A 13363-nucleotide genomic window follows, 5' to 3' on the forward strand; every position below is an offset into this window, starting at 1 on the left:
TTTTGATGAGTGGAACAATATTGGTATTCATGACTTTTCCATTTGAGACCATCTAGGGTTCCGAAACCGCTGCGTGGCTATGAATTCTCTCAAAATTCAAAATTCAGTGGTTCAAACTTTTCCAAATGAAAAGTTGTCCATTAGACTAAATGTAGAACTTGATGAGTGTAACAAACTTTGTATTCATGACTTTTCCATTTGGGACCATCTAGGGTTCGGTCAAAGGGTGTGTTCGTCAAGATATATATTTTTATATGATAAATAGATTTTGTATTTGATGAAAACTATACCCTACTAGCATTCCGAGTAATAAATAACAAAAATAAAAAGTTTAACGTCAATATGATGTGAAAATAGATTTCCAGTTGATTGGATATAGTTTTTGTAAATTTATTGGAATAATATATTTTTGCATTAACAAAATACTAAACATTCCTTACAAAATTATTGCAAATTAAAAAAATACAGTAAGATATTTAAGGTCAAAAATTTTTATGGGAAGCTTATACACCCACATTATGATCCCATACCAATTCTTAGAATTTTTGGACCACTTTATGATATTATTAAGTTTTTTATCGGAGTCGCCAAAATAGTAGTTTTAGTAATATTTAGCAAAACACTTAGTTTTTCATCGATTTTCGAGATGTGAGCAAAATAGACATGTGTTCTTACCTATACATTATTTTCTAATTTTTTAACATTGTTAGATAGGACACGTAGTTCAAGTTGCAGTGATTTTCCAAAAGCGTGCAGAAATTCATTTAAACTATAGGAAATAATAAATCAGTTCTAAAAATTGTGAAACTACTACAAATAGACATATATGCAGTCTATTTTATTTAAAAAGTATTTTAGGTTTATGAACACAATTGGAATAGAGTGTTTACTTCACAAGTTTGTCTAGTAATCAAACAATGCTTAAATAAAATCTCGATAAACAGGAAATAAAACAACTTAAATGTTTAAGGCCCAGTAGCCTAGGCTTGGGCCACACATACACAGCAGGCCACATAAATCTGCCAGCACCGCTAAATCTGAACCGTCCAATTCTAATCGACGGCCATGGTTACAACATGCGGGATAAAACTCCCCACCGTTAGGTCACCAAAACCCTAAAACTTCATATCTCGCGCATCCACCTTCTGTCCTCCTTTGCCGTCGGCGCCGCCACTACCCCCATCTCCCAGACCATCACGCCGCTTAGGCCCATCGCACCCTCCCCAGCTTGTGTAGTCTCCATGTCGCACCTCTCATTGGTCCCAGTTGGGGACCTCTCTGTACCCGCGCGAGGCGATGATGGCCTAGGAGTCGTCGGCCTAGGCCAAAGGCGGCACGTGGAGGTCACAGCACCAGCGCCCAAGGTCGATGCGCGGAGGTTGCGACCCCGGCGGCTGAGGGTGTCGCACACGGATGTCGCGGCCCCAACGGCCGAGGGCGGCTTGCTGAGGTCATGGTCCCAGCGGTCGATGGTGGTGCATGGAGGTCGTGGCCCAGTGAGGAGTTGTCGTCGTTGCAGATCTATCTCTGTTGAGCCCTCAGCACGGTGAATGTCCTTTCTCTGTCTTCCTCCGTTGTGTCTTTTTTCCCCTCCACTTATAAATGCACTAAGTTACTTGCTACTTGTGACGAGTTAAAAAAACTTGGTGCTGAATTGATCCTTGCAGATCTTAAGGCCTGAAGTGTTCTTAGTTTCTTAGTTTCTACAATGTTATTTCTTGAATTGAGGTGTCTACGTCTTCAGTTATTTCTGGAAAGCTATATCAGGAAGGGATGAATAAGCTTGGTAGATTAGTTTTCTTAACGTTGATTTGGTGCTCAAACTGAAAGTTTTAGATGACTTATAGTATGTTCAGAAAAAACTAGGTGCTGAACTGGTTGGGATGCAATGTGCTCTGACATTTCTTTTAGGATTTTATTTGATCTTGCTCTTGCTTTCGTTGGATTGCCCCATGTAGGATCTTATTTTATACTGAAAATTCATGATCTCACTGCACATATAGATGATGCATGATGATATTTTAAATATATGTGCAGGCATTATTTATTAACAGCATGAATTTTCAATTCAATTATATGTGCAGCATTCTACCTTCGGGCCTACACTATGCTTCTTTACGAGGGAAAAAACTCCCCAATCTTTTGTACTTAATTATTTTTGTAGTTAGTATTGTAGTTGTAGATGAACACAAGTATCCAAGTCTAAGAACCAAGAATCTAGTCTAACTAGCAAATGAGTATCCAATAATTATCTTGAATTACTATGTTCTTTAATCAATCCGTTTCAAGTTGTGTGTTTTTGTATTTTTATTTTTCATACTGCATACTTTTCATTTGGTGTTTTATTATTGCTTATGTCTTGCTTTTTTCTAACAAGTATTTATCATACTATATTTTCCTTCTGTTGCTTCTTTGTTGTGGACAGATTGCCGAATGTGGCTAAGCGTGACCTTCATCTTAGTTGGAATGGTTTTTTTCTCAAACAATGGTAACATTTGATTCTAGATGGAAGCATTGACCATGGTAATTGTGCTGGCACTGGTAAGGCTCACCTGCTCCTGGTAGGCGCTTTTTTCATCCTCTTAGGAATTCTTCATTTTTAGTTGCTATATACTACTTCATAGAAATTGGGTTGTAAGCATTTTTTAGTTAGAATGGACTGTAAGCTGTGAAGCCCCTGATTAGTGGAATTACTTGTCTATATTTATTGGTCCAATAATTGTATTTTACTAAAACAAAGTATTGTTCACTGAGCATATTTAGTTAGTTCTGAACTTTTGATCTAGTTCTCCTGTCCATCTTATCATGTGTCATTGTAGGGGACCTATACAACAGGAAAGTGAGGCTCGTAGGTTGTTGTGTGGCATACACCGCCGTGAGTCTGTGCCGCTGACCCATCTTTGCAAACTTGGGAGGCTAGAGAACAGGGCCCAACCATTTCCTCAACATAAATGGTGTTTCATGACATAGGAGTTAGTAATACCTCTACCACTTTGGAAACTATTAGTGACTTGTGTGTTATAATATATAGACTTCATGTAAGGGTGAATGAGAAATGCACTTGTTATATTCTTATGGAAATGTTAATGTCAATATAATGCATGGTTGGGCTCAATAACAAAATGTCTATATGCATGTCATGTGTCAACTGAGTATATTGATTGGATTTCTTTTGCATATATTAGTACATGGTTTGATACTAGGATGATTTGTAGAAACATTTCCGAACCAGTAACCTGGTTTGATACTATGATGATTTGTAGCTTGATGGTGTTACTAACATTTAGATAAGAAAATAAATGGCATAATCATTATGATATCATTTGGCAGGTAGTACTGGATGTATATCCATGTAGAGGTCTAAAACAAACCAGCGCCTATCGTCAGGTATTTCACCACTTCCTGTGTGCTTGCTATTTTTTAACACATGTTTCTGTGAGGTATACTTACTAGATTCGTAAGTTTCCGTTAATTGCTTTCCTCTCACTGTTTCTCTACATAATGAATATATTTTGCTAATTGCCTTATACTAAAATTAATTAGAATGCACTTGTACTTGGTTCTTGTTCAGAACAATATATATCTTCCTTTGCAACCTAGTTTTGATTTTTAAGAGAAGTTTTCATTTTTAAGAGAGAATTGTGTACTGCCAGCAAGATTTGGTCGCTGGAGATCTATTGTTAAGTTTTCATTTCTTTGCATCTTTGTGAACACAGGAAGCCAAAGATCCGCAGTTGCTAGAGCTGAGACACATGTAGGACGAGGACACTATTGATCTTCTACAAGCGTGAGCTTGTAAGGCAAGGATCTTATTTCTTGCTCTTCGGTGATGGATTTTGATTGCAATTCTAGCTAGCTAGTATATTAGATTTCTTCATGGATTTTTAGATATGTAGAAAGAGTGGAACTTGTGGATTTGACAAACTTGTGGAACTTGTGATGATAGAACTTTTAAATTTGTAAAATTGATGATGCAACTTGAATTTGATGTTTATGATGCGATGTGGTTAGATTTAATACTATATATATGCTATATATATATATGCTATGCTGTCTGTCCTATTTGATTATTGTAATTTTTATTTTTTTTTGTTGAAAATTAACTGTAAGGGCGGCTCTAGATTGAGCCGCCCTTACAAATGAAGACAATAGGGGCGGCTGAAAACACCAGCCGCCCTTACTAATGCTCACAGTAAGGGCGGCTGAAAACACCAGCCGCCCTTACAGTGGTCACCAGTAAGGGCGGTTAGTGTTTCCAGCCGCCCTTACAGTGGACCACTGTAAGGGCGGCTGGTGTTGAACCGCCCTTACAGTGAAATTCACTGTAAGAGCGTTTGCATAAGGGCGGCTAGGCCAACCACCCTTACAGAGCTTATTTAGCCGCCCCTATTGTGCCTCACTGTAGTAGTGAAACCAACGATCTGTTCGACACGTCGACGCGTTGTGAAGGGTCCAGGACTAATGGAGTCTCCCACTTGTTCTACATTGCCATGGCTAGTCGGGATCAGTAGCGAAGGCTACCAACAAGATAGTTTGATTTCGTCCGTAGTTGTCTTTATTTTATTTTTGGATTGATTTGTGCTTTTAATTTGATCTCGACGGTGCAGGTAGTCTTGGATTGGTCTGTGCCAGATTCGACCTACTATCAATTTTGTAAGGAACTGTACGTAAGCGTCCAAATTCTTTTTTTATCTCTCATGACTGTCTCATGGATCCTGTTCGTCCCTAGATCCACGATCCACCCATGATATTATATTTGTATTATTATTTTTGTTTATATACAACAGAAGGGGAGAAAAAAAGAGCAAAAAAAAGTGACGTAGAGAACCCAACGTGATAAGGAAGAAAAAAACAAAAGTAATAACTGGAAAAGGACACGACGAAACGTCTACCACATACAAAAATGAGGGTTCCATCGACCCAGAAAATCGCATACGGAAACTTTAACGTACTAAATGATACCTCACGTGTTGCTGTGAAAATTTTATAAAAGGATTTATAAATAGTTCTTTTAGATTAAAATAGAAGTATCAATATTTATATATATTTAAAGTGAGTATATATATAAGAAAAATATAATGTAAATAGAATCCAACCAAAAAGGAATATGTCATATTCATAAAGATACATCATTTAGATCAACATGATAGGAGTACTAATGAGATTTCTTATTGTAATTACAAAATTATATTTCTAAGTTTAGGTAGCACAATGCAGTGGGAAGGTTGGACACGTTGTTGACCATATCCTACATGTGGTGCGAACCATAGTTTTTCGAACCGGACCAGACCGGTGGTTGAACCGCTAAAAGACCAAACCAGAGACTACAGCGGTCTGGTTCGCTTAAAAGATCGTCCGTGTAATCGAACCGGAAAAAACCGTCTGAACCGGCCGGTTTTTAATGAAATCGGTGAACCGGGCGGTTTGTTACGAACCGGGGCGGTTTTGTAACTTGGGCAAAAATGCCCCTCTGTATGCTCGGGAGAAGCTGATTTATTCAGCTGAACCAATGTGCCCCACTGCCCCTTTAGGGCTTCTCGTGCGTGAGGGAGAGAAATTTCCCCATTTTCGTTTCGTAGTTTCGTTTCTGGCGGCGGCGATCCGACGACGCATCGAGCTTTGGCGGCGCGCCGAGAGCGGGCGGCCGAGAGCGAGCGGCCGTGTGGCGAGGCGCGTGCAAGCGCAATCGAGCAGAGCCAAGCTGCGGCAGTCAGCAAGGGTCGACGTTGCGAGTTGCGACGCGTAACGGGCGAACGACGGCGGCCTACGGGAGGTTTAGTTCAGGTACGAGTACGATGTCCTCCGTCTTTGTGATTCTGTTCCCGTGTATGGCTATATGCCTGTATGCATTAGCCTAGGCAATAGAGAATACACTACTGGAAATCTATACTTCGCCGAGTGCCTGGTACTTTGCCGAGCGCAAAATATCGGGGCGCTCGGCAAATTAATATTTTGCCGAGAGCCGCGCTCGGCAAAATAATGCGCTCGGCAAAGCTAGCTTTGCCGAGAGCCAAACGCTCGGCAAAGAAAAGCGCACCGCAAGATAAATGTTTGCCGAGTGCCAAACGCTCGGCAAAGACAAGCACTCGGTAATTTTTTTTTCCTAAATAACGGTGGTGACTTGCCGTCAAATTTTGCCGAGCGTCTACAGCAAAACACTCGGCAAAACATTTTTTGTTTAATTTTTGCCGAGCGCCAACACCAAAACACTCGGCAAAACATTTTCTTAAATTTTCCGAAGCAAACTTTGCCGTGTGCCTCCTCCAAAACACTCGGCAAATTATTCCCGAAAAAAGCTGCAGCAACTATTTGCCTAGTGCCAGGAAGGCAGGCGCTCGGCAAAGTATATTTTGCCGAGTGTCTGGGCTCGGCACTTGGCAAAATTTTTTTTTTGATTTTGAACCCAAATTTTTTTGCGGTGCCTTGTGTCAGTATTCTAAGCTTTACTGTAGAGTTTGGTGAAATTTTGACTTTATTTGTTATATTTGGTTAATTAATTTTGTTTCTTTAATTTTATAGGCATATTTCAAATTTGAACTACAACAACATGGAATAATAAAATTTGATCAGCCAAAAATTGATATTCATGATGTTTAGCGTATGTTGAGCCCATATACATAGAGTCACATGAAATCTCGAGCATCTCCTTGACGCAACATGGCGAGGTACAAGCGAAAAAAGTGAATTTAAATTATATAAAATCCAAATAAAGTCCGAAAATCATGAAACTTGACAAGACATCGTTTTATTGCATGTAGAGACTATGGTAAAAAATTGATAAGGTTTTGAGCAAGTTGCGACGACGGATGGTTAAAACACCAACCATCTCTACACATGATCACATGTGATCATAAAAGGGTGTGTCTGGGTTTTAAAGAGCTGACGTCCCAACTTGCTTAAAACTTTATTAATTTTTTACCATAGTCTCTACATACTATAACACGACGCCTCATCAAGTTTCATGATTTTTGGACTTTATTTGGATTTTATATAATTTAAATTCACTTTTTTCGCTTGTACCTCGCCATGTTGCGTCAAGGAGATGCTCGAGATTTCATGTGACTCTATGTATATGGGCTCAACATACGCTAAACATCATGAATATCAATTTTTGGCTGATCAAATTTCATTATTTCATGATGTTGTAGTTCAAATTTGAAATATGCCTATAAAATCAAAGAAACAAAATTAATTAACCAAATATACCAAATAAAGTCAAAATTTTACCAAACTCTACAGTAAATCTTAGAATACCGACACAAGGCATCACAAAAAAATTGGGTTCAAAATAAAAAAAAACTTTGCCGAGCGCCGCTCTCGGCAAAATATACTTTGCTGAGTGCCAGGAAAAGGAAGCGCTCGGCAAAGATTGTTTTAAAAAAAAAAGGCAAAGAGGGCCGTATAATGGGCCGGCCTGCATGCGCCCTCCTTGCTAAAAAAAAAAGCAGAGGCGCCCTCCACATTCCAACCCTAAGCGCCCCCGACCCTGCCCCCGCCGCGCCGCCGCCGCCATATTCGCCGCGCCGCCCCTCCCCCAGCCCGCGCGCGAGCAGCCTGCGGTCGGCCCCGCCCCTGCCCCTGCCCCCGACCCTCTCCAAGGCGCGCGCCTGTCCAGCCGCGTCCGCAGCCATCCCGCCCCGCGGCGCGCCCAGGCACGGCGGCCACCGCCCGGCACCTCCCCTCCCCGGTGTGCCTACTGGCCGCTAGCCCTCCCCTCCGCGGCAGTGCGTGGGCGCCGCCGCCCCTCCCCTCCCCGGCAGTGCGTGGGCGCCGCCGCCCCTCCCCTCCCCGGCGTGCGTGCACGGCGCGCCGCGCCCAAGTGTCACTACAAGAAATCTGGGCTTCTGTGACGATTACCAGATGACAGAACACCTATCTGTCATAAACACAACCTGTTTATGACGACTGTTTAGTGGATGATAATTGTTTATGACCAAACTGTGTCTTCATCATAAACAACATCATAGCATCTAGCTGCATGGGATTTATGACGATAGATTGTGACAATAGTTAATTGTCATAAAATATAAATCCATTATAATTATTTTTAAAATATCTTGTTATCCCATATGGCCATTGGTGCACACTATTATATGTCCTAGGTGAATTATTTTCATCCTAGTTAACTCCTAGTCCCACGTAGGATTGAAGGAAGAAAATTTCAAAAGAAAATACCAAAATGTTGGTATTTGTGATGATAGATTGTAACAATAATTGATCATTATACATATAAATCTATTATAATTATTTTTAAAATGTTATCTTATCCTATTTAGTCGTTGGTGCATAGTACCATATGCCCTAGTTATAGCCCCATGTAGGATTGGATGAAAAAAATTCAAAAAAACACCCTAGTTATAGCCCCATGTAGGATTGGATAAAAAAATTTAAAAAAACACCAAAATGTCGGCTACCACAGGTTTTGAACCTGGGACCTGCAACCATTTAGCCCTCAGCCGACTGCTCATGTCGGCTACCACAGGTTTTGAACCTGGGACCTGCAACCATTTAGCCCTCAGCCGACTGCTCTAACCACTAAAGACAAGTCCCTTTTGTTGGCTAAGGATGAGTGTTCGATATTTTTTGTACTCTAGGGTTTGGATGCTGGCAAAAAGAGATCCGAAATTTGGCATCTCAGTCTGCTGACCAAATTTGGCATCTCAGTCTGCACGCACGAGGCTGCAGGTCCACCGCTGGCTGAAAAAAGAGATCCAAAATCGTATCCCTTACTCCACGGTGGACGTCGCCAGATGGAGATCCACACCTCCAATTTTCTTTTCAGTTTTGTTTTTAGTTTTGTTTATTCATTTAATAGGTTTTCGGTCAAAGTGTTTTTTCTGAGAAATTCAATGTTTGATTTGGTCAAACTAGGTCAAACTAGCCAATAAAAGACCTCAAATGAAAAACTTTTGAATATAAAGGAGTTAGAACTCACCAAGGTCTACCTTTTAAATGTAGTACATTTTTGCATTTGAAAAGTTCCAATAAACTCTAGTCACATTTTTGAAAACCCAAGGCGTGACTTGGTCAAACTTGGTCAAACAACGCACTAAATGACATCAAATGAAAATCTTTTGAATACAAGATAGTTAGAGCTCATCAAGATACACATTCCATACATATGACATTTTTGCATTTGAGAAATTGTTTGTAAACTCTAGCCATAGTCTTGAATCACACATAGACTTTATGAAAATATATGTGGGACATGTGGATTTAGAACTGCACTTTCGTAATACTTTGTCAAATGCAAAAATGTCTAATGTATCAAATGTAGATCTTGATGAGTGGAACAAACTTGTTATTCATGACTTTTCGAGTTGGGGCCATCTAGGTTCACGAAAACGTGCATGTAGCCATAAAAATTTGAAATTTCAAAATTTGAGTGATCCAAACCTTCTGAGATGAAAAGTTGACCATTACACCAAATGTGTGTCTTGATGATATGGACAAACTTTGTATTCATGACTTTTGTAGCTGGGACCATCTAGGGTCCGGTCAAAGTGTTCTTTTTGAAAATTCCAATGTTTGACTTGGTCAAACTAGGTCAAACTAGCCAATAAAAGACCTCAAATGAAAAAATTTGGAATACAAAAGAGTTAGAACTCACCAAGGTCTACCTTTTATACATAGTACATTTTTGCATTTGGAAAAGTTCCAGTAAACTCTAGTCACATTTTTTGAAAACCCAAGGCATGACTTGGTCAAACCTGGTCAAACAAGGCACTAAATGACCTCAAATGAAAATCTTTTGAATACAAGGTAGCTAGAGCTCATCAAGATACACATTCCATACATATACATAGGACATTTTTGCATTTGAGAAAGTGTTTGTAAATTTTTTTGATGTCATCTAGTTGGATGTTGTTCTTGAGTTTCCTGATGGAGGTGTTTAGATCCAATGGAGATATCTGCATATTGATAGTGGCTCTGCTTAATGCTATATGAGTTGTAGTTGATAGTAGGCTCTCTACTTCATGCGAGATAATCTGCGGCTCTACCTTCATGTTTTGTTGTGGCAGCGGGGGATCAGCTACTGCTGCCCTTGTTTTGTATGGTAGAGGTGTGTCAATATGCCATTCTTGTAGTGATATACCTCTACCCAAACAAGGATAGCAAGTGGTGACCAAAGCTCTAACCCCTGCTGCAGCAAAACATGGATGGAGAGTAGCAGATTATCTCACACTTCAAACATGTAAAAATACGCTCATGTTTTATCTAGAAAATTGTATCAGTTTAATTTGATTACTCTGCTCCTGTCATGCTTATGCTTATTTGAGTTGACATGAATTAAGTTTATTAATAGCATCCACTATCAATGTCAACTAGAATGCTTGTGCTGGATGACATGTTTTTGTGTTATGTGTGCACTAATGCCATCATGTTTCTCTCAACACTGTAGAAGCAAGAAAAATACAAAGACATTGAGCTCACTGCTGTTGATCTATTCAAGGAGTTGCATTGCAGCAAAACTAAAGGTTTTAGTGAACCTGTGAAGAAAGCTATAGTAAGTACTAAACTGTTACCTCTTTTTTCCTTCCTTTATTAAGTACCTTGTGCAAGGAACCTTTATTTATATAATGATGCAACACTGAAACCGTGCTTTGATTGCTAGGATGATATGCATGCCCAGGAAGCCCTTCCTTCACCATCAGTAGAAGATGGGCAGCAAGCTAAGACTTCAGTAGAAGTTGTTTCCAAAGTGCTGCCGAAGTCAAATACATTCCTTCGCAATATTGGAATTCAGCAGCCTGCTGCCAAGACAACCAATGTGGTGAAAGAACTACAAGCTGAATTGGATGCAAAGAAGCTAGAGTCTATAGACTTCAGCAGGAGCTTGAAAGATTGAAGGCGCAGACACAAGAATCTGAGGCAAAAGTGGACAAACAAGCTGAGGAGATTAAGAGCCTAAGAAAGATGGCAGCAGATACTCAGAGCCTCATTCGACAAATGATAACATTTGGACAGGGTCAGATCAGTCCGCCCTAAGCTTCCTGTATCCTAAGGTACACAACTTTAACTTGTCTCTTGTGTCTTTGCATCCAAATCAAGACTATTAAACTATTTTTTGGTGGCTAAAATTTGTGCATGGTTTTTGTGTATGGTTGAACAGGAATTTGGTGGCTGATCCTAAAATTTGAGGCTAGGATCCCTTTTGGTATTGGAGCAGCGCTGCTTGATTGCGTGTCGTGGTGGATTTTGGTCTTGGTACTTTTGTGTATGAGATTTTGGTTGTTGGAATAGTGTTGGCTGGTGGCAAATTTTGTGGTTTGGCTGTGCTTGGAGTATTCGGCTATAGTTTGGCTCTATGCATGGAGTGTTAAATCTGTAGTTGTAGGTTGTTGGAAGCCTGGAATGTGGCTGGATGTCTTTTGTGTATGGAACATGTATTCTAGATTATTATCAATGGCTGCAACATATTATATTGTATGGGCTGATTATTATAATTATGCAATTGCTAATGAGGCCTATATTCTGAGATTATATTTTTTAAAATTGGGCTGCTATACAATATGGGCCTAGATTATGATGTTGGGCTGCAATAAAACAATGTCAATTTGTAGCTGGGCTCAAAAGACATTTGCGCTAATTGGACTGGTTTCAAATGAAAAAAAATAAAAAAGGCCACACTATATGGGCTGAATCTGAACTGCCACGTCATCTGCCACATCACATATGCCAGATCACAATATACATGGTAATATTTTGTTTAATATGTTATGACGATTTTGTCCTGTCATTATATCAATGACGTGAGAGCTATTGTCACTATATCAATGACGATGTCCCGTGGTGGTCACAGAAGCTGGTTAGTGACCCACCTTTTGTGATGACAGTCATTTCGTCACTGCAGGCAGACAGTGACAGGAAACAGGCTCTAATCGTCATAATCTGATTGTCACAGAAGCCCAGGATTCTTGTAGTGTGTGGCCGCCGCCGCCCCCCTGCCCAGCCGCCCTGCCTCAAGCAGCAAAAGAAGGTGAGCAAGGTGTCCATTGATTTAATCCCCCGATTTGCCACAGATGCATACATTTTTTCTTTTGAGAGAACACAGATGCATAGATTTAATTGGGACTTTGATTTAATCAATCAGTAGGGCAGTGCTAATCTCCAGCAGTGACGAATTGTGTCAGATATGTGAATGTCGGCCGTCGTGCATATGTGAATGTCGGCCGTCGTGCCGTATGTTTTCTTGCAGGTGTTGGAAACCTCCCCATGTAGGGGGGGTTCTGTCAAAATTTTCAATTTATACTAACCAATTGCCTTCTTATGCAGAGGTTGCGGGGCTGCCTGCACTGCGTCACCTCTCCACTGCCTCGTTAGCCGTACTCCATCGACACCCTAGGTATAAATACCCCGGCCCTCCATATCGTAGTCTTAGATCACGTATCCCAGTTAGGTGTCTCCCGTCCGAAGGAGATACGATTGGAGGTATGCAAATCTTTGCATATCTGCGTCCGTATCTGTTTCGGATTGTCCACGTTGTTTGGACAGCCTGCGTATGCGTAGATGGTTTAGTTTCCATGGTTCGCTCCGCTCGGAGACGCTGTTTCGGTGCCACACCCTGTTGTTCTCCGGGTACACACTCTCCCTTGCAGGACGTGTATCGGGAGAGCAGCGGGGAGGTGCTGCCGAAATTCCGTCTCGGATAGGAGCGGAGCATGGAAACTAACCTCATCTACGTATCCGCGGGTGGGATTAGGAGAGCAGCGGGGAGGTGCTGACCAAGGAGCAGTACCTTCAGGTAGGTGAATAATATTGATTCGTTTTGAGATTTAGGTGTCGATGACATGATTCACTTGATGTGTAGGTTCCGCCCACGTGGTGCACGGCAAATAGAACGGCATGGGAGATGATTGTGGATAGGTACCTTGACCCGGTGTTCCTTGAAAAGCACGAGAAAGGCAAGCCGAAGCGAGCACTGAGGACCGGCCCAACTCACCACCAAGGCAGCCGCAACCTCCCCGCATTCAAGCGGGCACTTGTGCGTGATGTCATTTATCTATTCTAATGCTAAATTTTTCCTGATTTCTTATCAACTTGACATCTTTCATGCAGGAGGCAGCACATCCGACTGTGCCTCGGTCGGAGTTCTCGGCATGGGCTTCCTCCCACTTGGGCTCGGTGAAATCTGGTGCCACCTTCAACTCGGATGCCCCTGCCCAGGCTTACTCTGACCCGAGTGTGCACACTAAAGTCAGAGACTACACGGAGGCAGTTAGGTTGCTCCATGGCTCAGATTACAATCTGAGCACTGAGCCCTTTGAGACAGAGGTGATCGTGAGGCTTGGGAAAGGCAGGAAGCACGGGCGGTTGTGGATTGCAGACGGTGCCGACTCATCGTCCTCTGCACCCTCTCTCT

The 13363-nt window shown here is 41.3% G+C and overlaps 2 long non-coding RNA genes across 2 annotated transcripts; both read left to right on the top strand.

Annotated features, from left to right (window-relative positions):
- Positions 1150–3962, top strand: LOC110432226. The gene is made up of 4 exons (XR_002449629.1): positions 1150–1546; positions 2426–2541; positions 3331–3387; positions 3717–3962. It is a non-coding gene; the product is annotated as an uncharacterized LOC110432226 (long non-coding RNA).
- Positions 10289–11422, top strand: LOC110432982. Its single transcript, XR_002450324.1, has 3 exons — positions 10289–10478; positions 10616–11006; positions 11114–11422. It is a non-coding gene; the product is annotated as an uncharacterized LOC110432982 (long non-coding RNA).

Source organism: Sorghum bicolor, chromosome 2, assembly GCF_000003195.3.
Source record: "Sorghum bicolor cultivar BTx623 chromosome 2, Sorghum_bicolor_NCBIv3, whole genome shotgun sequence".
NCBI classification, from domain to species: domain Eukaryota; kingdom Viridiplantae; phylum Streptophyta; class Magnoliopsida; order Poales; family Poaceae; genus Sorghum; species Sorghum bicolor.